The sequence below is a fragment of the Pyrus communis genome, chromosome 11 (genome assembly GCF_963583255.1).
Source record: "Pyrus communis chromosome 11, drPyrComm1.1, whole genome shotgun sequence".
Lineage (NCBI taxonomy): Eukaryota > Viridiplantae > Streptophyta > Magnoliopsida > Rosales > Rosaceae > Pyrus > Pyrus communis.
In genome coordinates this window covers 13787366-13810384 of record NC_084813.1, presented here as the reverse complement: position 1 = coordinate 13810384, position 23019 = coordinate 13787366, and the positions used below count along the sequence as shown (strand labels likewise).

General features: G+C 37.3%; 1 pseudogene; it reads left to right on the top strand.

The window, feature by feature from the left end:
- Window positions 1–348: 348 nt before the first annotated feature.
- LOC137749526 (protein ALP1-like) lies at window positions 349–1198 on the top strand (annotated as a pseudogene).
- Window positions 1199–23019: the final 21821 nt, after the last annotated feature.

Here is a 23019-nt window from a genome sequence, read left to right as displayed (position 1 = left end):
ATCATTATTCATAGTTTCTGTTTCTTTCTTTCAATGTCGTCTTCTTCTTCCTCAAGGATGATGTGGGAATACAATCAGGAAGAGGAAGAATTGTTTAACGAATCTGAAGCAATCTTCAATCACCAGAGGGTAAGAAATGAGAGGGAAGAGGATGAGGAGCGTCAAATGAGAAATGATGAAGTAAGAAGGGGCAGAGCCTCACATTCCCGTCGAGTCATCCAAGCTGCGGCTCAGATCTGCAGGCCCAGCCGTTCCGAAAACCTTGATAGAAGCAGGCAACGACGAGGTATGGAACTCTTGGATGATTATTTTGTTCCTAATAGTGCATTCCCTGATACGTACTTTAGACGTCGTTTTAGAATGGAACGACATTTGTTCAACAAAATCATGATTGCTGTTTGCAACCATGATTCTTATTTTGTGCAAAAAAAAAGATGCTTTTGGTGCTATGGGTCTACTGCCTGAGCAAAAAATTATTGCTGCCTTGCGGATGCTTGCATATGGAGCATCTGCAGACCAAGTGGATGAGATAACGAGGATGGGGCAATCAACCATTCTTGAGTCCCTGATGAGGTTTTGCGGAGCAATCGAATCTATCTACACCGCTGAGTACCTCCGCAAACCTACACACATGGACTTGGAGCGGTTGTTGAAGAAGGCGGAGATGCGTGGCTTTCCTGGGATGATTGGAAGCATTGATTGTATGCACTGGACGTGGAAAAACTGTCCAAGTGCATGGCAAGGCGCTTACGGGGACAAAAAAGGAGCAAAAAGTATCATTCTGGAGGCGGTGGCATCTTTTGATACATGGATTTGGCACGCCTTTTTCGGGGTCCCGGGAACTCAAAATGACATCAACGTCCTTGCCCAATCCCCAGTGTTCAACGATGTCCTGCAAGGAAAGGCACCAAAAGTTACGTATGAGGTCAACGGACGTATGTACGACGGGCCATACTACCTAGCTGACGGCATCTACCCGCGCTGGTCAACCTTTGTCAAAACAGTGCCACGTCCGCGGAGTGCAAAGGAAAAACACTTTGCAAGCTGTCAAGAGGGGTGCAGGAAGGATGTGGAGCGTTGTTTCGGTATCCTCCAAGCTCGCTGGGCGATCGTCAGGGGTGCTGCCAGATTGTTTGATGTAGAGTCGCTTCGATCCATCATGATGACGTGCATTATTCTTCACAACATGATTGTGGAAGATGAGTACGATTATGAAGCTGTTGATGAATATGAGCCAGACCCGATGAACAATTCAAGAACACGTATATATTGTGCTCATGACGCCACCGATGAGCCCGTGCAACATGAGCCATTACAAAGGGATGGACGTTACAATGAAAGGCTCATTCAACGATATACTGCATTTCAAATGCCAGACATGCACAATGCCCGACAAATTGACTTTTTAGAGCACCAGTGGGCATTGAAACAAGCTGAAGATAATTAAGTTCATTTAGTGTGTTTTTTTTGAATTTGGTATGTTTATGTTATTTTATTTGGTGTGTTTTATTATTTGGTATGTTTATGTAATTTTTTTATGTTTATGTTTATGTAATTCTTAGTATGTTTATGTTTATGTTTATGTTTATGTATTTTTTTATGTTTATGTTTATGTAATTCTTAGTATATGTAATTTTTTTATGTTTATGTTTATGTAAAGGACTTTTAATTAGAACGATGGACTTTTAATAAATAACTTACCAAATTAATTTGAATAAATATTCAAGAAATTGGAAACAACATAAATAATACAAACAATAAATAATAAATTACAACCCAAAGTGATTGGAAAATTATGGGCTCCGATTACAAAAAGTACTATATTCATCATCACTTAACCAATTTGTGGTGCTAGGATGATCTTCTCTTGCGGTGCTAGAACCACCTTGGCTTGCTATTGCTTCTCTTGCACGCCTCCTTCGCACAACGTCCGCTTTCTCTGACTTCCAAAAAAATTTAGAATTTGGAGACTTCCCTTCTAAAGACATGTTCATAATCTCACGATCTTGTTGAGCCCGTCTTTCTTCTCTAACATGTTCCCTTTCTTGCCTAAGTAGCTCTCTTTCTCTCTCATTAGCATAAAATTCTCTCTCAACAGCTGCTTGTTTTGATGCCTCTCTAGCCTTATCAGCCTCATCTTTCGCCAGGTCCCTCGCCAAAGTCAATTCACCTTGGCGAGTAAGTTCTTCCATGAACTTTGCATAATCGTTCTTCGAAGCACTCCCTTTTCTCTTTGAAGCCTTCTTACCTTGAGGCCTAATTGGAAAACGGGTCGAACCTGACGCGCGTTCAGGGAAGGGCGTTTCGGGCACTTCTTCTGCATCATCTTCATGAACATGATCGGGTGTAGAGTGTAGAGGGGTGCTGTTCATGTGCACTTTTGGACCGACTGGCACAACTCTAAATTTAGGACAATCTTTGACAATATTCCAACATTCCCACCGGTTGAATGATTTATTTTTGCTTTTGGTTTTGGTAGCGTACCAAGCTTGTGCTTGAAGTTCCTACACAATAAAAATAAGTAACAAATAAATAATTATAATGAAAATAAGTAACTAGCAAATATATACATATATATATAAGTAACAATTATAATGAAAATAAGTAAGAAGGCTTCAAGTTTAGTAAATAATGAAAATAAGTAACAAATAAATAATTATAATGAAAATAAGTAACTAGCAAATATATACATATATATATAAGTAACAAATATAATGAAAATAAGTAAGAAGGCTTCAAGTTTAGTAAATAATGAAAATAAGTAACTAGCAAATATATATATATATATATATATATATATATATATGTCATGTTAATCATAACATGGGGCTAGAGTTCCAAGTTTAGTAAATAAATAATACAAACAAACAAATAAATAAATAATACAAACAACATAATTATAATGTAACAAATAAGTAACAATAAATAATAAATTTTGTACGTAACAAATAAATAATACAAACAAATAATTATAATGTAAGTATGTAACAAATAAATAATACAAACAAATAATTATAATGTAAATTTGGGTATCAAATAAATAATATATTGTTACCTGATCCGAGTAATTTTCCCCACTTCAAATATTACTACTAGCTTGTGCCAAAGCGTCTCTCCACGTACTAAACGATTGGCTAAGTAATTTCCAACGACTGGACATTGATTCTTTGGTTCTTTTCCCACCAATTTTCTCAAGAAAATTGGTATGAATAAGACTCCACATTTCTCGCAACTGCATCTCATTACCCGTAAGCGAACTATGAGTAACTTCAACCTAGCTAGTACACAACGCAACATCTTCAATAAGCGACCAATTCGTACCTGCACCAGTGGTCATTTTGTTGAAAAAAAATGGATTCAAACTTTGAGACAAAGAAAGGAATGTGATTGAAAGTAGTTGAGAAAATATGAAATTGTTGTGTAAGGTAGATGATAATGAGAAGGTATTTATAGAAAAGTAAAAACAATTTTTTTTACAATTTTTTTCATATTTTTTTGAATTTTTTTGAATTTTTTACAATTTTTTTTAAAATTTTATTCAATTAATTAATCTCTGCTGTTAGATATAAAAAAATTTGAATTCCAACGCTCCAGATTGTGCCACGTGTCACAACGGTAACTTTTCAGATTTTTAAAACTATTTTTTCATTTATTTTTTAATTTATAAAGCATTTTAATATCCACCGTTGATCTCAGATCGAACGGTGGATATTAAATCTGACTTTTTTTTTTTTTTTACCGTTGAGATCTAACGGTCCACATTAAGTGACCATTAGGATCTAACGCACCGTGGGAAGCCACGTGGCTTCCCAACGGTAACTGACACTTGCTTTTTTTAATTTTTTTTGTGTCGGCGACGCGCCCCCACGCGCGGGTGGGTTGCATGCGCCTGACACAAAAAAAATTAAATAATGCGCTGACGCCACCCTGGCGTTAGCCCCACCTCGGGCTCAAGGCCTGGCAATCCCTCACGGGCCTGGCCCTCGGGCCTCCCCCTGCCTTCGGCCTCCCCCACGCTGGAGCATCGCCACCGGCCCTCGGGCCATTGTTTTGGAGCCCTTCCCCCGAGCAAAACCCCACGCTGGGGATGCTCTAAGGTTTGTTTGGTTGACCTCCAAGTTATTGTGGTGTTTCTAACTATAAAGACATAACCCGTTTGTGAATGTGCCTTATGTGAATCATATATAACTTGCGTAAAATAACCAACAAACAAGAATTAACTCGAGGACCGAGGTAGCTATACGAGGATGCATAAGGAATGCCCAAATTTGTAGTACCTTTGAGGTAATGAATAATGTCTTTAATACCAGTCCAGTGTCTGTGTGTAGGCGCGTTGCTATATTTTGCCAAAAGATTAACAGCAAAGGAGATGTCCAGTCTAGTGCACTAAGTTAATTACAATAAAGCGCCAATTGCACTCAGATATGAAACTTTAGGATCTAAAACCTCTTATTCATCATCTTTAGGAAGAAAAGGGTTTCGTTTTGCATCTAACATTCAAACGATCATAAGAGTACACGAAATTTTTGCTTTATCCTTGTTAAAGCGTCTGAAAACCTTCTAGGTGTAGTTCAATTGATGTACCAAAATACCATCTGAACAATGTTCGATTTCCTAGCCGAGACAATATCTAGTTTTCCTTAGATATTTCATCTCAGATTCCGATTTCAGGTGTGAGGTAGTTTTCTCAAGCTCTTCTTGTCATTGACATAAACTACAACTATCGCAAATCCGGATTTGGACTTCTTGATAAGTATGCATGGGCATAGTCCATTTTCACATATCCTTGACTAATCAAATACTCACTCAAATGGTTATACCACGTTCGTCTAGAATGTTTCAATTCGTAGAGTGAACACCTTAACCTAATAGAGAAGGTGTTCCGTGGTCTAGAACTATTTGATCTAGTCAATGTAAGTCATTTAAAAATCTTAATGTAGATTTCCATATCAAGATTACCATAAAGATACATGATTACCACATCCAGTTTTTAAAAAACTACCAAACTGATAAGCTAACGGAACGTCATGATGTCCAAGGAAATACATCTCCTTGAAATCAATCCCAGAGCATTGAAAGAAGCCTTGCACCACGAAACATGTCTTATATCTAACTGTGTCATTCTTCTCATTATGCTTCCTTATGAAAACCCACTTGTAGCCAACAGACTTCATATGTGGATGTGTAAGAACTGAAGGCCCAAACACTTTACGTTTCACAAGTGACTTAAGTTCAACCTGGATTGCTTATTTCTAATTTGACCAATCAGTTCTACGTCAATAGTTCCAAACCTTGTCAAAGCTAGCATAATGGATCAAAATCTCATGCACTGGAATGAATGAGTTAGCGAAGGTAGGATTCAACCTAATTTCAATAGATTGTTTCGTGTGCTTCCTTTTTCGGGGTTATGAATCCTTTGAACCAATAGGTCTGCCATGCTTTAGGGTAGAAGTAGATGATTGGTAACTGCTAGTGTATTGGGCATCGTAACAGGTGTGGCCAACCGTCCTCCAGGGACGACTCATCTTTCTAGGGTTATATTTCAACATACGTGTGGCACATGTATCCTTGCAGATGCATTTGCAGTTGATATATGTGATATTTTCACTTTCACTACATTAGTAAAAGCATCCCACATGCTTTGACTAACACTCTTTAGATCTCAAATATGGTGCACTTCAATTCAGATTGTGTGGTGCGAGGATCTAAATGAGACTTGGTGGGGTTAATCCACAACAATTCACAGTGTTCTTCAGGAATGTTAACATTCTTATCTGCCCCTAACGACGAGAAGATTGCCTCATCGAAGTGATAATTTGCAAAACGTTTGGTAAAAAGATTGCCTGTCAAGGGCTTTAAGTAGCAAATTATGGATGGCTAATCATAATTGGCATAGACTCTCATTCTTCTCTAAGGATCCATTTTGGTACGTAGTGGCAATGCTATTGACACATAAATTGTGCACCAAAACACATGTAAGTGCAAGAAGTCAGGCTCGTACTTAGTAACGAACTATAATGGTGAAATTATTTGGTGGTGGTGGGCCTCAAACGGACCAGCATAGTTGCGTGCAAAATTGCATAGCCCCAACAAAGATTGAAACCTTGGTGCGCATGACCAAGGTCCGAGTGATCAATTTAAGGTGCTTAATTAACGCTTCTGCTAGGCCATTTTGGGTATGACCATAGGGTACAAGGTGTTCAACATCAATCTCGACAGACATGCAATAACCATAACTCTCCAACATTATCCACTCGAATCAACCTAATTAGATAATCAGGGTGGTAAACCCTAAGCTTAATAATTTGTGCTAGGAGTTAAGCAAATTTATCAGTGCATGTGGACAATACGCAAATATGTGACCAACTTGCCGATACATTAACCAACACCTAAAATATTTAAATGTTAAGAAAGTGGTTTGAATAAGTCCACAAACATCCCCTTGAATATGATGAAGAAACTTCAGGTGGTTATGGATGATCTTTATAATAAGGGTTGAGTTAATAATTTACTCAAAGAGCAGGCTTGGCATGACGTATTTCCATGTACGAGTTTTAAACTTCTGGTAAGAGGATGCACATGAGATGTTTTGAGAATATGGCGCATCATATCTCTTCCTGAATGTCCTAAACGATCGCACTAAAGCAAGAAAGTTCTTGGGAATTGATAGGATTAAAAGCACACCACAAAGTAGCACACAAATGTCTTATTGATTTTCTTTATTAACATTAAGATTTGTCAATTGTAGCATATGAAAATAAGGGTCTTTCCCACAGAAGATTGTTTTATCTAATTTCTTAAAATGTCACAAAAATTGGGTTGATGTCCCTACTGACCAGCCACCGAAAAATAATTCTTAGATCGACTTACACTTATCTAAAGTCTACAAAATTTTATATGAAGACACTAAACACACAGAACTACACTCACACAAATATTTGAGATTTTTGGAGTTGGTTTGCTATTTAAATTAAATAATAAAAAAAAGGACATAAACAGATTTTAAGTAGTTCACAAATTAAGAAAAACGAGTTAGGGGAATTGCTATCCACCACCAAATAATCATGCAAACATGTTACATTTCATTCAAATTTGTTTTAATTCTAGATGAAGATGCTCAAGTTGGCTCAATGTTAGAACTCAACCTATTACTTTTGCTTATGTAGTATGTTAAGAGAATGGCGTTTTCAACTTAACTTGGTCCCTGCAATCTAGAATGGCGTGTTCATAGATTTAACAAGTAGAAATCAATAAAAATGAAAAGAGGTTGAGTCATCACAAGGCATCATAAGTACTAGCGTTGTCTTACTTATCCTAGAAATTGGTTCACATGTTAATCGCAATTAACAAGTACTACTCTAGAACATATGTAGATCCTCATTCGACAAGGGCAGGCACACACATATTCATAGTGTTAGAATCCTAGATATGCTTACTACGTATGCATCCATAGAAAACAAATAAAGAATTCAACACTGACATAAGTAGTGAACCAATTTTTATCCATTCATAAAAGGAATTCAAACGAAATGTCATAACAAACTTGCAATCATATTCGGGGCTTCAAAACAGCCCCTAACTACTAAAAATTTAATTACACATAATTCTCAAATTAAACCAAAAGAAAGACATGAGTTTGAGAAGATAAAACTGAAAGAAGAGAATGCCAAGATTTCCTCCTTCCTCTATTAATGCTTCACTCTTCCTCGTCCAACTTCTTGCTGCCTTACTTTCTTCCCTCCCATTTTCGTCAGCTGCTCCTTTCCATTTTTTTTTCTATTTTTTCCCCCCACTTTGCCGTTGCAACCTGCAACCTTTTTGTTCTTGCTTGCTGCCCCAGTTTCTTCTCCATACCCCACTAATAGCCATCTAGTGATGACAATAAGTGAGAGGAAATGGTAAAACAATTGTAACTCTTTAGGTAGCCTTTATGCCTATTACTCCCACTTAATCGTCATCTTTAATTCCATTTCCTCTGATATTTGAATAGGTGTCAGCTGGCTTGTTCTTGGCTGAATCAGTTTTGGCTGCTAGATTTATTGGATTTATTGCTTTCAATGCTTTCTTGTCAGTTACAAACTGCTCAGCCTCTTAGGAATATTTCAGTGTTAAAATGGCCATAACCTCTTTTAGAAAAATGATATTAGCAATCCATGAAATGTTCCAGAAAATAGACATTTGTAGCTTTCCAAGCATATAATGTTCATTCTCTAATTCATTCTGAACTGTTCGCAACTTGCTTCCAAAATCAGCTAATTTGCACAGGCAATTTTGACGAATTTGTTCCTTAAAATCCCACTTGTGCTATTTTTCTTTTCTTTGCTTGACAAATCCTACAAAACACAAAAACAAAGTAAATAGCTCAAAAATATAAGGAACTAACTAAGAAAAATTAAGGGAATTTGGTGTAAAATATATATAAATATGAGCTTGTCAAATACCCCCACACTTAGCTTTTACTAGTCCTTGAGCAAAACAAAGAAAACATGAAAAACATTAGCTTCCCCCTATGTGACCCTCGTAGAACTTCATTCAAGTAAACTAATCATCAAGAACCTTAGCTAGCACCAAACAAGCTAATCCAAGCTCATCTTCCTTATTCAAATGTTAGCAATAACCTTTTAATCATCATTGAAATGTAGTGTGTGTAATAGCCATACTAATGCAATTTCAAGTTTTTTATAAAACACCACATGCAAACTAGTGACCTTCTAACGGGACATACACTCAATCACACATATGTTTAGTTTAACGTGTTTCACTCAAAGAATCAAATGTGAAAGATCTACCATAAGCTTGCATAAAGATCTCATCTCCTCAATCATAATTGCAAAACTTAAATCAAGAGGACTTTTATTGGATGTAATGAGGCTTAGGGAGAGGGTTATAGAAATGAAAGGATAGGTAAACACAAGTTCCAAGCTACATTGCAAGCGATTCTCTTGTTGAAATTTATAAGAACTCAAGCTCTCCAGCCACTCTACTAATACCTCCAACCACACCCCTAAATTGAAACTTAAACTTTTTATTTGCTTTGTATACAATTTTTCTTTTTCTTGGCTTAGGGAGAGGGTTATAAAAAAAACTTTTTTTTTTTTTAAGTAGTTTTGCACATAACTAAATACAAACATGTTCTTTTGCCAAACTCCTTCAAAGTACTTCACAAACGTTTCTCATAAGACAATCTCACATTGCTCACTAGCTAGCTTGGAAAGGGTAAGGGAAAATGTGTAACGTATAAGGGTAGACATATCTGGTGATAAGAAATAAAAGGTTCAACATATATGGCTCAAATTGGCAATCTAATGATATCATTTTTCTTTAGGAAACATGCTTATTTGGGCCATGGTGATAAACCTAATGCCTCTATCCTTTTCAAGTTCATGTAATCAATGACAAACATTTCGAAAGATCGTTACACAAGTTCTAGAGATGTAAGTCACGTAAGTTCATCACACATGAAAGAATATGAGTGTATGAAAAATGCACATACTTTCAATAGGCTCAAAAACTCACATAGGCTGTATATGGTCACTATATTCACAAATGAAGCTTTAAGTCATGCTTTAGTTTCACATCAACATGGCTATGTGCATTTGGTTTTTCAAAGATGATTAAACATGTACAAGGCTAACAAGAGAATAAGAAATTTCACATAATGCATGCTTACTAAGTTCTTGATCGCCGTGGTTCAAATTCAATCCAATTATTTATATCATTGGGTCGGCAAAAATGCTTTTGGTTTCTTTTTTTTTTTTTTAGAGTAAACAAAACTAATTAAGAAAACAAAAAGCAACAACAAGGAAACAAATCAAACCAGTTCTTAGTCGAAGGTACGAAAATTTGTAATTTGGTCATGTTTTCAATCCTTACCCCCAAACTTAAACTGGACATTGTCCCCAACGTCAGAAATGCATAAAATAAAAATAAAATAAAATAATAAGAAACAAAATAAAGCATTTGGATTGGAAAAACTTCCCCAATTTGCAGTAAAATCAAGCGATGACCCCCAAACTTCAATTCTGCAATCAACTCCAAGGGTGGACATAACCAAATGTTCCTCCACATCATGCTCCACAAAAGACTCGTAATATGGGTTGAGTCTATGCTCATTCACTTTTAACACGTTTCCAGTCTTCGTACTTTTAATTTCCACTTTGATTTCTCGAAGCTTTCGAAGTGTTCGTTCAAGCTCAGGATCGTAGGAAGCTAGGTCAATGCTCTTAGACCTTTGAGTATGAATATACTACAAAAACACTAATTAGACAAAAAAAAGAAAACAATAGAAAAATAAGTAATTAGAAATAACAATCCCCGACAATAGCGCCAAAATTTTTATAGGATTAAAAGAACACCACAAAGTAGCATACAAATGTCCTATTGATTTTCCTTATTGACACTAAGATTTGTCAATTTTAGCATATGAAAATAAGGGTCTTTCTCGTAGAAGATTGTTTTATCTAATTACTTAAAATGTCACAAAAACTGGGCTGCTGTCCCTACTGACCAGCCACCGAAAAATAATTATTAGATCAACTTACACTTATCTAAAGTCTACGAAATTTTATATGAAGACACTAAACATACAGAGCTACACTCACACGATTTTTTGGGATTTTTGGAGTTGATTTGCTATTTAAATTAAATAAAAAAACACGACAGGAACGGATTTTAAGTAGTTCACAAATTAAGAAAAACGAGTTAAGGGAATTGCTATCCACCACCAAATAATCACGCAAACATGTTATGTTTCATTCAAATTCGTTTTATTTCTGGATGACGATGCTCAAGTTGGCTCAATGTTAGAACTCAACCTATTACTCTTTCTTATCTAGTATGTTAAGAGAATGGCGTTTTCAACTTAACTTAGTCCCTAGCATGCAATCTAGAATGGCGTGTTCATAGATTTAACAAGTAGAAATCATTAAGAACGAAAAGAGTTTGAGTCATCACAAGTTAGCATAAGTACTCGTGTTGTCTTACTTATCCTAGAAATTGGTTCACATGTTAATCGCAATTAACAGGTACTACTCTAGAACATATGTAGGTCCTCATTCGACAAGGGCAGGCACACACATATTCATAGTGTTAGAATCTTAGATATGCTTACTACGTATGCATCCATAGAAAACAAATAAAGAATTCATCATTGACGTAAGTAGTGAACCAATTTTCATCCATTCATAAAAGTAATTCAAACGAAATGTCATAACAAACTTGCAATCATATTCGGGGATTCAAAACAGCCCTTAACTACTAAAAATTTAGTTACACGTAATTCTCAAATTAAGCCAAAAGAAAGACATGAGTTTGAGAAGATAAAACCGAAAGAAGAGAATGCCAAGATTTCCTCCTTCCTCTATTGCTTCCCTCTTCCCCGTCCAACTTCTTGTTGCCTTGCTTTATTCCCTCCCATTTTTGCCAGCTGTACCTTTCCATTTTTTCCCCCACTTTGCCGCTGCAACCTGCAGCCTTTTTATTCTTACTTGTTGCCCTGGTTTTTTCTCCATAACTCACCCTACTAACAGCCATTTAGTGATGACAATAAGTGAGAGGAAATGGTAAAACAATTGTAACTCTTTAGGTAGCCTTTATTCCCATTACTCCCACTTAATCCTCATCTTTAATTCCATTTCCTCTGATATTTGAATAGATGTCAGTTGGCTTGTTCTTGGCTGCATCAGTTTTGGCTGCTAGATTTATTGGATTTATTGCTTTCAATGCTTTCTTGTCAGTTACAAACTGCTCAGCCTCTTGGGAACCATTCAATGTTAAAATGGCCATAACTTCTTCTAGAAAAATGATATTAGCAATCTATGAAATGCTCCAGAAAATGGACATCCATAGATTTCCAAGCATATAAGGCTCATTCTCTAATTCATTCTGAGTTATTCATAACTTGCTTCCAAATTCAGCTGATCTGCACAAGCAGTTTTGACAAATTTGTTACTTAAAATCCCACTTGTGCTATTTTTCTTTTCTTTACTTGACAAATCCTACAAAACAAAAAAAAAACAAAGTAAATAGCTCAGAAATATAAGGAACTAACTAAGAAAAGATAAGTGAATTTGATGTAAAATATATATAAATATGAGCTTATCAGGAATTAGGACTCTTGGTCAGCCACGTGGTGGGCATCCACATCTGGTATGGTTATAATATATAATCCATTCGAGAGGCGTTTCATCTCCTCAGGAATGTGCTTCCGTTCATATAAATAAGAGTGATACAAAGATATTCCTAGGGATGGTCCTGAGACTTTTGAGGTCCGAGGTGACCCCAAAAATGTGTTCTAACTTCATATAAAAAAAATTATTTGTTTTCACACATAAGATTTCGATAAAATTATACTTAGAAAAGCACTCCAAATTCAATAATTTAGACATGGAAAAAACTATTTTATTTTGTGTTAAGAGAAGAGAACCAAAAAACCCCAGGCTTACAAGTAGATAGATAATGAGTTTTGTTTCCCTTCCATCTGAACTTTTAAAGTGTTTTTAATAACTCGTACGGTTTTCTTATTTACTAACCTTGTCAATATGGGACTAAAAAAAATAATCATATTTTCCAATCTTTAGTTGATATATATATATATATATATAGTCAATGAATGAGACATGCATCCATTAATTTCTTGAAGGCTAACGTGCTTATTTTGTAAATTGTAGGATGTGATTCTTGATGATTGGATTATTACTTAAGTGTTGATTAACGTGCTTATTTCTTATTAGTGACAGGTCATATGTGTTGCAAATTTTGTCTAAAAATTTGGTCTACTACGCGTTACTTTTTGTTGAATATTAGACTTAAATTGGAATGAATGTCTAAAAATTGCAACCCACACGGCTACTAGCTAGCAATTAAAAAGAAATTAACAACCAAACAAAAATTGGTAAAAATTGGAAAGAATAAAAAAAAGCACATAGCATTTCAAACTTAAGACCTTTCGTTAATTTTAAACAATAGAAACCATTGCTTCTGATTAAACTTCTGGATCATTTAACCAAAATTTTAAAAATTTATACTCTTATGAAAAGAAATTCATAAAAAAATAGGAAATAGAAAAACATTTTGAACCCGGAACCTCCTTGTTCATTTTAAACATCATGAACCACCATTTCTAGTTAAACTTCTTAATCATTTAACCAAATTTTATAAATTTATACCCGTATCCAAAAATTTGTAAAAATTAGAAAGTAAATAAATATATAGCAATTTGAACCTAGGACCTTTTTGTTAATTTTAAACAAAATAAACCACTAGGTCTAGTTAAACTTCTTGGTCATTTAACGAAATTTTATAAATTTATACTCTTATGAAATTATATATGAATATAACACCCGAAATAATTTTGGTGCCGCCGATTCTTTTGGGCCCCGGATGGTCGCCCAGCCCACACTGGACCTGGGCCAGCCCTGGATATTCCATACCATTCTCTTTAGTGGTTTTAGTGGTTTTAGCATGATAGTTATTATGGGACTATGATTCTTCAGAGCCGGAGTAAATGGATCATAATACAGTTACCTCAATAGTCTGGTTATTGACTCAACAACTCCAAGCAGAAATGGATTAACGGAGTAGTGGTGGCACCATCATTCTATTACGGAGCACTAGGCAAAATCCAATCGACTTCATTGCGAAGGACCATGCTTGTTCCACATGACAAGGGATATTCCATATCTTGGAGTTCTTACAATCTGGGAATTGGTGTGCGCCGCAAGTAATATCATTCCTAAAGAGGATGCAATATCTACTTCTAGATATCCTCTAGGATTCTCTCGGCTTAAAATAAGGATTTTATCCTAAAAAGGTCTTTATCCCGACTAGTATAAATACACCCAGAAGAGTTTATCTCTGGTAACACATTCATCGTACTCTAATTCTCTTGTCCACTGCTTGAGTCCTTACTGGCTTACCAACTTGACCGTCGAAGAGCCTTTAGCCGGCACACCCCCCATTTAGCGCTTGCCCCTTGGGTCTTAGGTTTGCTCCCGGTTGTTTGTTAAGGTTACTCAGATTTGTGCCGCCGCCACCACTCACAATGGTGAGCGAATTTGGTTCTAACAGTTATCCTCTCAAATATCTTTAAATCTCAACAACATTCTCCTGGAAGTAAAAAGGCCTCTTTAATGGTTAATTTAATACAATTAGGCAACATTATATAGGCAATGCCATACCCCTTAATCAGGTTGGATAGGCCTGAAGAGGTTGTCAGAGGTGAATTTTCAGGTACAAAGTTAGTAACATTCTACCAAACAATTACCTTCCCCACAAGACATAGCTTGAAATAAATTAATTGAATCAGTCACATGTATAAGGAAAATTTTGAATTATATTCATTCAATTAATTATTTAAGAAATAATTGTAGACATGTAAATTTCGTTGCATACAAATGATGCATCACAAAACTCCACATGGTATATGACTCATCACAAATAGAAGTCATCAAAGATATGTGGTACAAATCAAGCAAAGGAAATACAAAACCTTCCCAAAAGTCGGCAAAAGGGAGAAAATCCCTCTTGAAATTGGCAAGGGATCCAAGTTGCTCCTAAAACTGGAAAGAAAGCTAAAACACCTTCATAAAACAAGCAAGAATTGAAGATTGCTAACAAAATAGGTAACAAACCCTATAATTCATCCAAGGTAAGGGAAAGTGGCTGAAATTAAGACACAAAACATGCCTAAATTCTCCCATGGACGAATCAAGACACAAATCAAAGCCAAATCTATCCAAAGGCAAGCTTTGAGAAGTTTATAAATACAAGGTCCTTAGACAAGCATAAAGGTCGACAATTTCTACATTGAATGACCGAAATTCTCACAAAAGGAAAACCTCTGCCAAATCTTTAAAGACTAATACACTGCCAAAGCTCTCTTTGAAAAACGTACAACCAAAGCCGAAGCTTTCTTTCGACCAAAGCTGAAGCATTCCCTTGAAGAATCAACAAGCACTTGTGTCAATTCCTTCAAGGCTTTGTTGCAAGCTTAAGGCTTGTAATGACGTTTGATTCAAGATCAAGTCACCAAGACCCTTGAATCAACAAAATTCCACATCAACATCACCTTTTCCGCGAGTCATACAAAAACCTAGAGGTTAAGACTATCTACACATTGTTTCAAGCTCGAAACTTGGAGCGATCGTTCAATCGTTCGTCCGAGATCAAGTCATCGCCACCCTTGGATCAACAACCTATGCATTTACATCAAATTGGAAGACTGAATCAGAGGAAAATTGTAAACAGATATTGTAACCATACAAATTCATCAATACAAATCTACTTTGTACATGTGTTCTCGTTTCATTCATTGCAGAATTTTTGTGTTTACAAATTTGGCACACCCAGTGAGACATCTTTGCCTCTCATCTTTGTCTTCAAATCCACAAGAAACACACATGGCATCAAGAAAGGATCAAGCTATTCCCGCAACCAACACAAAGAACAAGAACATCTTTGCCGTAAATAGTGGCACTTTGGGTGTCACAACCCGAAGCAAGGCAAAAGCTCTCTCTGTCATGCCTCCCACCCCTACATCAACTCTGCTGAATGAGCATGAGCACTCAACGCACGACCCCGTGCTTACCCTGGCCTCTCTAAAGGCGCCAATGGAAGAAAGCCTAAGGAGGCACTCCGAATCATTAACTTCCGATGCCGACTCAAGCAATAGCTCATATCCTGTAGTCATGCAAGTCATGACTACTGGTACAACTTTAATCGAAGAACAACTGGCATAAATGAGTGAAGCAACTGCAAAGCTGACAAGGACTGTGGAGGAAAATAACTTACAGATTGCTACACTCATCAACCGTCTAGATGCGCAGCACGACAAGAAAGGTGACCCGAAGGTTGATATTCCAACAAAGGGAACTGATGAAAATGAGGAGCTTCTGATGGACAAAACTGAGGAGAAGCTAGAGGTAGACTGAGCTATGACACTCATGGGATGTCTCTCTATCCAACAGCAACAAGAGATGATCACAGGCACGATCAAGGTGCAATATGAAGGAAGCTGGCATGATTCTATGATGTACTCAAAGCCATACTCTAAAAGGATTGACGCCTTAAGGATGCCAAGGGGTTATCAGCCACACAAATTCCTACAATTTGATGGAAAAGGTCATCCTAAACAACATATTACCCATTTGATTGAAACCTGCAACAATGTTGGGACGGAGGGAGACTACCTCTTCAAACAGTTCATGGGCTCACTAAAAAGTAACACTTTTAATTGGTACACCTGACCTCGAGCCCAAGTCCATTAACAGTTGGGACTAGCTTGAAAAGGAATTCCTCAACCTCTTCTACAGCACCCGCCGCACCATAAGCATGTTGGAGATGACAAGTACGAAGTAGTGGAAAGATGAACCTGTCGTTGACTACATCAATAGATGGCGTTCATTAAGTCTAGACTGCAAAGATCCGCTTTCTGAAACCTTCGCCATTGAGATGTGCATTCAAGGCATACACTGGGGGCTACATTACATCCTTCAAGGCATAAAACCAAGAATTTTTGAAGAATTGGCAACTCGATCCCATGACATGGAGTTGAGTATTGCCAATCATGGGAAGAAAGAGCCGATCATTGACTTAAAAAAGGATAAGGTGTTCGCTCCAAAGGTAGACAAGAGTAGGAAAAAGCCCATCAAGAAAGCTTTTGCCGTCCATACTAACCTCATCAAGACCTCCACCACACCGGCCAAGAACTTATCCAAAAACAAAATGAAGGAGATGAAAGGTGAGCCTTTTCGCACCCAAGATAGGTATAAAAACACTTTGAGTGAACTAGAGCAGAAAATGTACCATTTTCCTGACTCTAACATGGCAGAAATGCTAGACAACTTGCTAGAAAAGAAAGTAATTGAGTTACCTGAATGCAAGCGCCCCGAATAGATGAATCACATTAACAATCCTAGGTATTGCAAATATCATCGTATCGTGAGTCATCCTGTTAATAAGTGCTTCGTCATCAAGGAGCTCATCATGAAGCTAGCACAACAAAGGGAAATTGAACTAGACCTTAAAGACACGATCGTAACACACACTACCATGATTGTGTTTGGATCCTTCGATCCCGTGCCTCTCCATATGACACATGACCACTCTTGTCCATGTTTAACCCGCACGGCACCTTCCTTACAACCATCACTGGGGGCAAACGACCAAAATGCGTTTACCAATGATGAAGAATGACAGACATCGGTAACCTACAAAAGGACAAGGAAGCCAAGACCACAAGCCACAAGACCAAAAGTGGAACAAAGGAGAAAGCATCACCGTCGCAATAGTAAGAAGCCTAAAAGAAACGTAAGAGCTGGTTGTTGGAAATATGCCCTAAAACCAATCATATGATGATACTTTACGGTCATTTCACATCTTAAACTAATCTAGTTTAATATAAAGGGAAAAGATTATTGTTTTAAGTCATCTCATATAAATGTTATATGCTTAAACAAGAAGTCCAAGGATTATGTAATTGGGAGAATGTGATCTAAAGAAGCTAGATTCAAGAAACCATTCTCTTTCTTATACATATCCTAAACGTTCCTGATCATAGGATTGCCAATTGGGCATTGACAGTCCGTTAAGATCAGTATGTGTTATGTCTTATCTTAGGGAGAATGACTGGTCTCGAGTCATAGGTGCTTAATAGAGAATGAGTCCACTGAACACGATCAACGATAAGTTCTCATAGTTGTCTGAGGCATCATAGTTATCTTATGGTTAGGTCCTTGATCTTTGACTATGTCAAAGTCACTCTATTAGAGGGTGTCCACGACATAGTTGGGGTTAAGCCACTTAGCCACGGAGGCAAGTGAATGAGCAACAAGGGATCTCTAGCTTTTAAACCGTTTGAGGAAGAATACTCTGATATGATTAAGAATTTCTGGCCAGAGTATGAATGAGATTTAGGAAGTCGTTCCAAATTACATTCAAGGTAATCATATAAGTAAGAAAATCACATTGGATAGTAAAACATGAATAAACTATCAAACCAAACAATGTGGCCAAGAGTATTGTATTAGAGAAAGACCGTATTGCATTGTAATCCTAAACTAAATAGGTTCTCTACCTCTTCTGATTAGCTTTGGTAGCCATGACATACTGCTAAATGTCACTCATGGTTTGTGGAAGCCTTAAAGGTGAGTAATCACTAAAGGGAGAATTGAAAGTAAGTTTCAATTCACAATCAATTTGAAGAGTTCTAATCGCCCATTGCCTCGCTAAAAGGAACCTAATGGATCATACACCGAGTAAGGTAGAGATCGAAGAAACAACGAAGATGAGTAAGGATAATTAAATAGTTTAATTATTTATGGTTAAGATTAATTAATATGTTAATTAATCAAACGAATATGTTCGTTATAGACCTCGGGTTAGTTTTAGGCCACAAGGCTCAAAGAGATTTGAATGTCAAGCCCATTAACTCAAGTTGTATGACAACTTGAAAACACAAAGGGCTTGAAAGCCCAATGATCCCTTAATGGCAGGCCATATAGAGAGGGATAGTGAACTTGCCTTAATTGTAAGTTTGCCACTCCATTGTGAGGTGGTATAAAGGCAACTTTATAGCTAGGGTTTTCTAACGGAAGAAAAGAGAACACAAAGCTCTCTATTCTCTAATGAAGGTCGGCCACCCTAGAGGAACTTAGCTAGCAATCTTCCTTCCTCTAGGTCACTCTTCTCTTCATCAATGTTCTCCTTGGTGTGGAGACTTAGAGGTTCTCTATTTTGGGAACTTGGAGAATCCATTCTACCATCCTCATCCAAGAAATTCATGGAGCTAAGAAGTAAGGAATGAAGGCCCTATCTCTTGGGTGATTAGCCTTTGCTTATGCAAAGAGGATCAACAAAGGTATAATATTTCTCAACTTACTTTGTTCTTGAGTTGAGTCTTGGTTCACCATACTCACTAGGCCTTGAATTTCATGGGTAAAGTTTTGTTTTTGAGTGCATACAAGCATGATTCCGCCTTTTAATTGTTAATTGCATGCATATATGTTGCTTAAATGAACTAGTTTTCACAAATATATCATTCATTGCTAAGCCAATGTACGTAGAGGAACCTACAGAGCAAGAGCTGCGCATTCTCATCTCCTTGCACGAGTACTTCCCAAAGAACTTCTTCCAACAGTGCACTGCCGTCTACCTGTCACATCGTTGAAGTGGAGATAGAAAAGCCCTCAAAAGGCAAAGCTATCACCATCGAGGAAGAGAAGACCCTCACACCTAAAGAAAGCCTATCAACATACTTTAGCATCGAGGAAGCACTACGATTGCCCAAGGAGATATGAAAAGCACTAGTAGCGGTCTTGACAAGTCCCGACGACCACAAGGTGCAAGAAAGCAAGGACAAAGGCTTGAAGCTTTGGCCACATGAATATGCCATATGTTGTTTCACCCATGACGCAATCAACTTCACTCACGAAGACTTGCTACTAGGGTCAAAGCCTCACATTTTCATCTATGGGTACATGAGAGAGAACAAAATCAACTGCATGCTTGTGGATGGTCAGTCGGCCATAAACATCATGCTAAAGTCAACAATGACCATAATCGACATCAAGGTGGATGAGCTATCCCAAAGCTACCTCCTAATCCAAGGTTTTAACCAAGGAGGACAAAGAGCGATGAGCATGATCCGAGTGGAAATGACCATTAGTGAACTCAAATCAAGCACGTTATTCCACGTGATTGATGCAAGAACTTCTTACAACTTGCTTTTAGGAAGGTCTTGGATCCACGATAATGGGGCAATGCCGTCGACCCTTCATTAATGCTAAAAGTTCTACCGAGAATGAGTAAAGGTGATACAAGGCGACACCAAGCCCTTCATCGAAGCCAAATCACACTTCGCGGACGCCAAGTTCTACATGGATGAACACATGGTGCCCAAAGCTCTTCCAAAAGAAATGAAATCCACAGGCAAAGTTGCACCTAAGAAACAAGAATGGAAAACCATACCTAAGAAACAAGAAGGGGAAGCCGTGCCATCTTCAAGCAAAAACAACTGTAAGCCTGCTAAACCCACAACAACCAAAGAGAGTGTAACGCCCTCAAAAGGACCAAGGTCTTCTGATACATTCTAGTATCAAGAAGATAGAATGGGCAATGCCCGTCTGGAACAAGCAAAGCTGACACATAATTGCATAAGGACGTGTAAAGCTGGGTTAATGTGTAAATTGATGAATTGATCAATGAGGATTACAAGGTTGATTAGTGTTGTGTCTTAGCTCATAGGCTGAGATTGAGTGATCAAATTGTAATGTGCTAGTTAAGTCTCATAGGGCTTGATAGTGGACAAGTGTCTTAATCTAAATAGTGTATAAATTTATGGTTGAGATTGAATTGAGGATCTGTCTCTCTCTCTCTTCTCCAACGGTTATTTTGTTGGTATGTGAGCTCACATGTGCCGTGAGCATATTCTCTAAAAAATATGGAAGAAGTTGCAGAGTAACATTCTCTGAATTTTTCCTGATTGAAATTCCTTGCTTCTTTTCTTCTTCTTCTTGTCTGAGAAATTTGCATTTGTCTTTCTTAATCGCTAACATGGTATCAGAGCTAGGTTGGGTCTAAATTTTGGGCATCATGTTTGTTAGGGTTAAGCTCGGATTCACAGCAACAAGCTTATTGTAGTGATTCAAGCTTATATCAGTGATCAAGTCTAACATTGCTGGATCTGGAGGAAGAAAACTCAGAGCACCAGTTTTCAATGGTGAGAATTTTGATTTCTGGCAAATCAAAATGAAGACCATTTTTCGTTCACACGAACTGTGGGATCTGGTTGAAAATGGGTACGAAAGTTCGGTGAAGTAGGAAGTGGAACGAAGAGGAGTTCACAGAGACAGACAAGAAGCTGATGTGTAAGAATGTGGTCAAGGATGCTAGAGCACTTGGAATCATCCAAGGTGCCATTTCATATCAAATTTTCCCGAGGATCGTAATCCAGGAAAGTGCAAAGGCTGTGTGGGACATTCTGAAACAAGAATTTGTTGGTGATAAGCAAGTAAGATCTATGAAACTTCAAGGTCTTAGGCGAGATTTTGAATATACTCACATGAATGATAATGATTCTCTCTCTATGTATATTGCTAAACTGTTTGATTTGATTAATCAAATGAGAAGTTATGGTGAAGATCTGAGTAATCAAAGAATTGTTCAGAAGTTGTTAATCAGTCTACCTAAGTCCTATGATAGTATTGCAGCTGTGATAGAGAATACTAAGGACTTAGACACCATAGATGCACATGATGTAGTCGCTATCTTAAAGGGTTATGAACAAAGGCTTGATAGACATGGGGAAAGTAGCATGGAGAAGGCATTTGCTAGTTTGAATATTGCATCGAAATCAAATAGGTTTAATGGTCAGCCAAATAGTAGCAAACACCAGAAGAATTTTAAGCAAAAAGGGAAACAATGGGGTAATAAGGCTAGTTTTCCTGAGAAGAATGATGCAAATAACACTGGAGATAAATGTAAATTCTATGATAGATTACACTATGGAGAATGTTAGGTAAAGAACAAAGTCTAGTGTCACAAGTGTAGCAAAATTGGTCATATTGCAAGATACTGCAATACAAACAAGGCTGTGCAACAAGTGAATTTTGTTAATCAGGTAAAGGAAATTGGAAATCTATTTTATGCTAACCATTTTGGGGAAATGAAGAAGATAAGTGATGAATGGTACATAGATAGTGGATGTAGTAATCATATGACATCCAGGGAAGATTTGCTTGTTAATGTTGACAAAAATGTGAAAGCCAAGGTCCGAGTAAGCACTGGAAACTTGGTTGAAGTGGCTGCAAAGGGGACACTGATCATTGAAACAATGAAAGGCAGAAGATACATAAGAGAAGTAATGTTTATACCTGGTCTTGCAGAGAACTTGTTCAGTGTATGACAGATGACAGAGCATGGTTATTTTCTTTTGTTTGGAGATTATAAAGTGAATGTGTTTGATGACAGGTCTCTAAGAAATCTGGTGGTTAGTGTGAAACAGAGGGGAAATAGGTGTTTTCCTTTGATTTTCAGTACCAACAAAGAACTAGCATTGAGAACAAATGTGCAGGAAGATGCAAAGATGTGGCACAAAAGATTTGGGCACCTAAATTTCAGGAGTCTCAAGCTATTACAAAGTCAAGGAATGGTATTGGGGCTGCCTGAAATCCAAGATAGTGATGATGTATGTCAAGGTTGTGTACTTAGGAAGCATCATAGGGAGCCATTTTCCATGGAGAGCACATGAACCATTAGAGCTGATACATTCTGATGTCTATGGACGTATGAAGGTTCCAACCACAAGTGGGAACAGATACTTCCTTACATTCATTGATGACTATTAACGAATGTGTTGGATCTATTTTCTGAGGAACAAATCAGAAGTGTTTAGGATATTCGAAAAGTTTAGAGCAATGGTTGAACTGCAATGTGGTTACTTTTTGAAGAAATTGAGAAGTGATAGAGGTGGAGAATTCACTTCCACTGAGTTTAATGCATTTTGTGAATCAATTGGAATGGAAAGGCAACTCGTTGTGTCAGCAAAACGGAGTGGCAGAAAGAAAGAATATGACAATAATGGAAATGGCTAAAAGCATGCTGCATGAGAAAGAACTACCCTACAAACTATGGGGAGAGGCAGTCAACATCACAATATACTTATTGAACAGATGTCCTATAAGTGCATTAGACTGTGTCACACCATTTGAAACCTATAGTGGAAGAAGATCAGGGATTAAACATCTCAAGGTATTTGGAGCTGTATGATATTCTCTAATACCTGGAGATTTAATACATAAACTAAAAGCATCAAGTGTAAAATGAGTCTCTATTGGATATGGAGCTTGTAAGAAGGGATATAGAATTCTAAATCCAACCATAATGAAGGTGATTGTGTCTAGAGATGTGGTGTTTGATGAGAATGGGAAGTGGAAATGGGAAGAAAACAAAGTGAGGGAAATATGTGTTCCTCTAGTTGCACTTGAGTTTAAAGAAACAAATGTTAGTGAAGTTGGAGAGTCT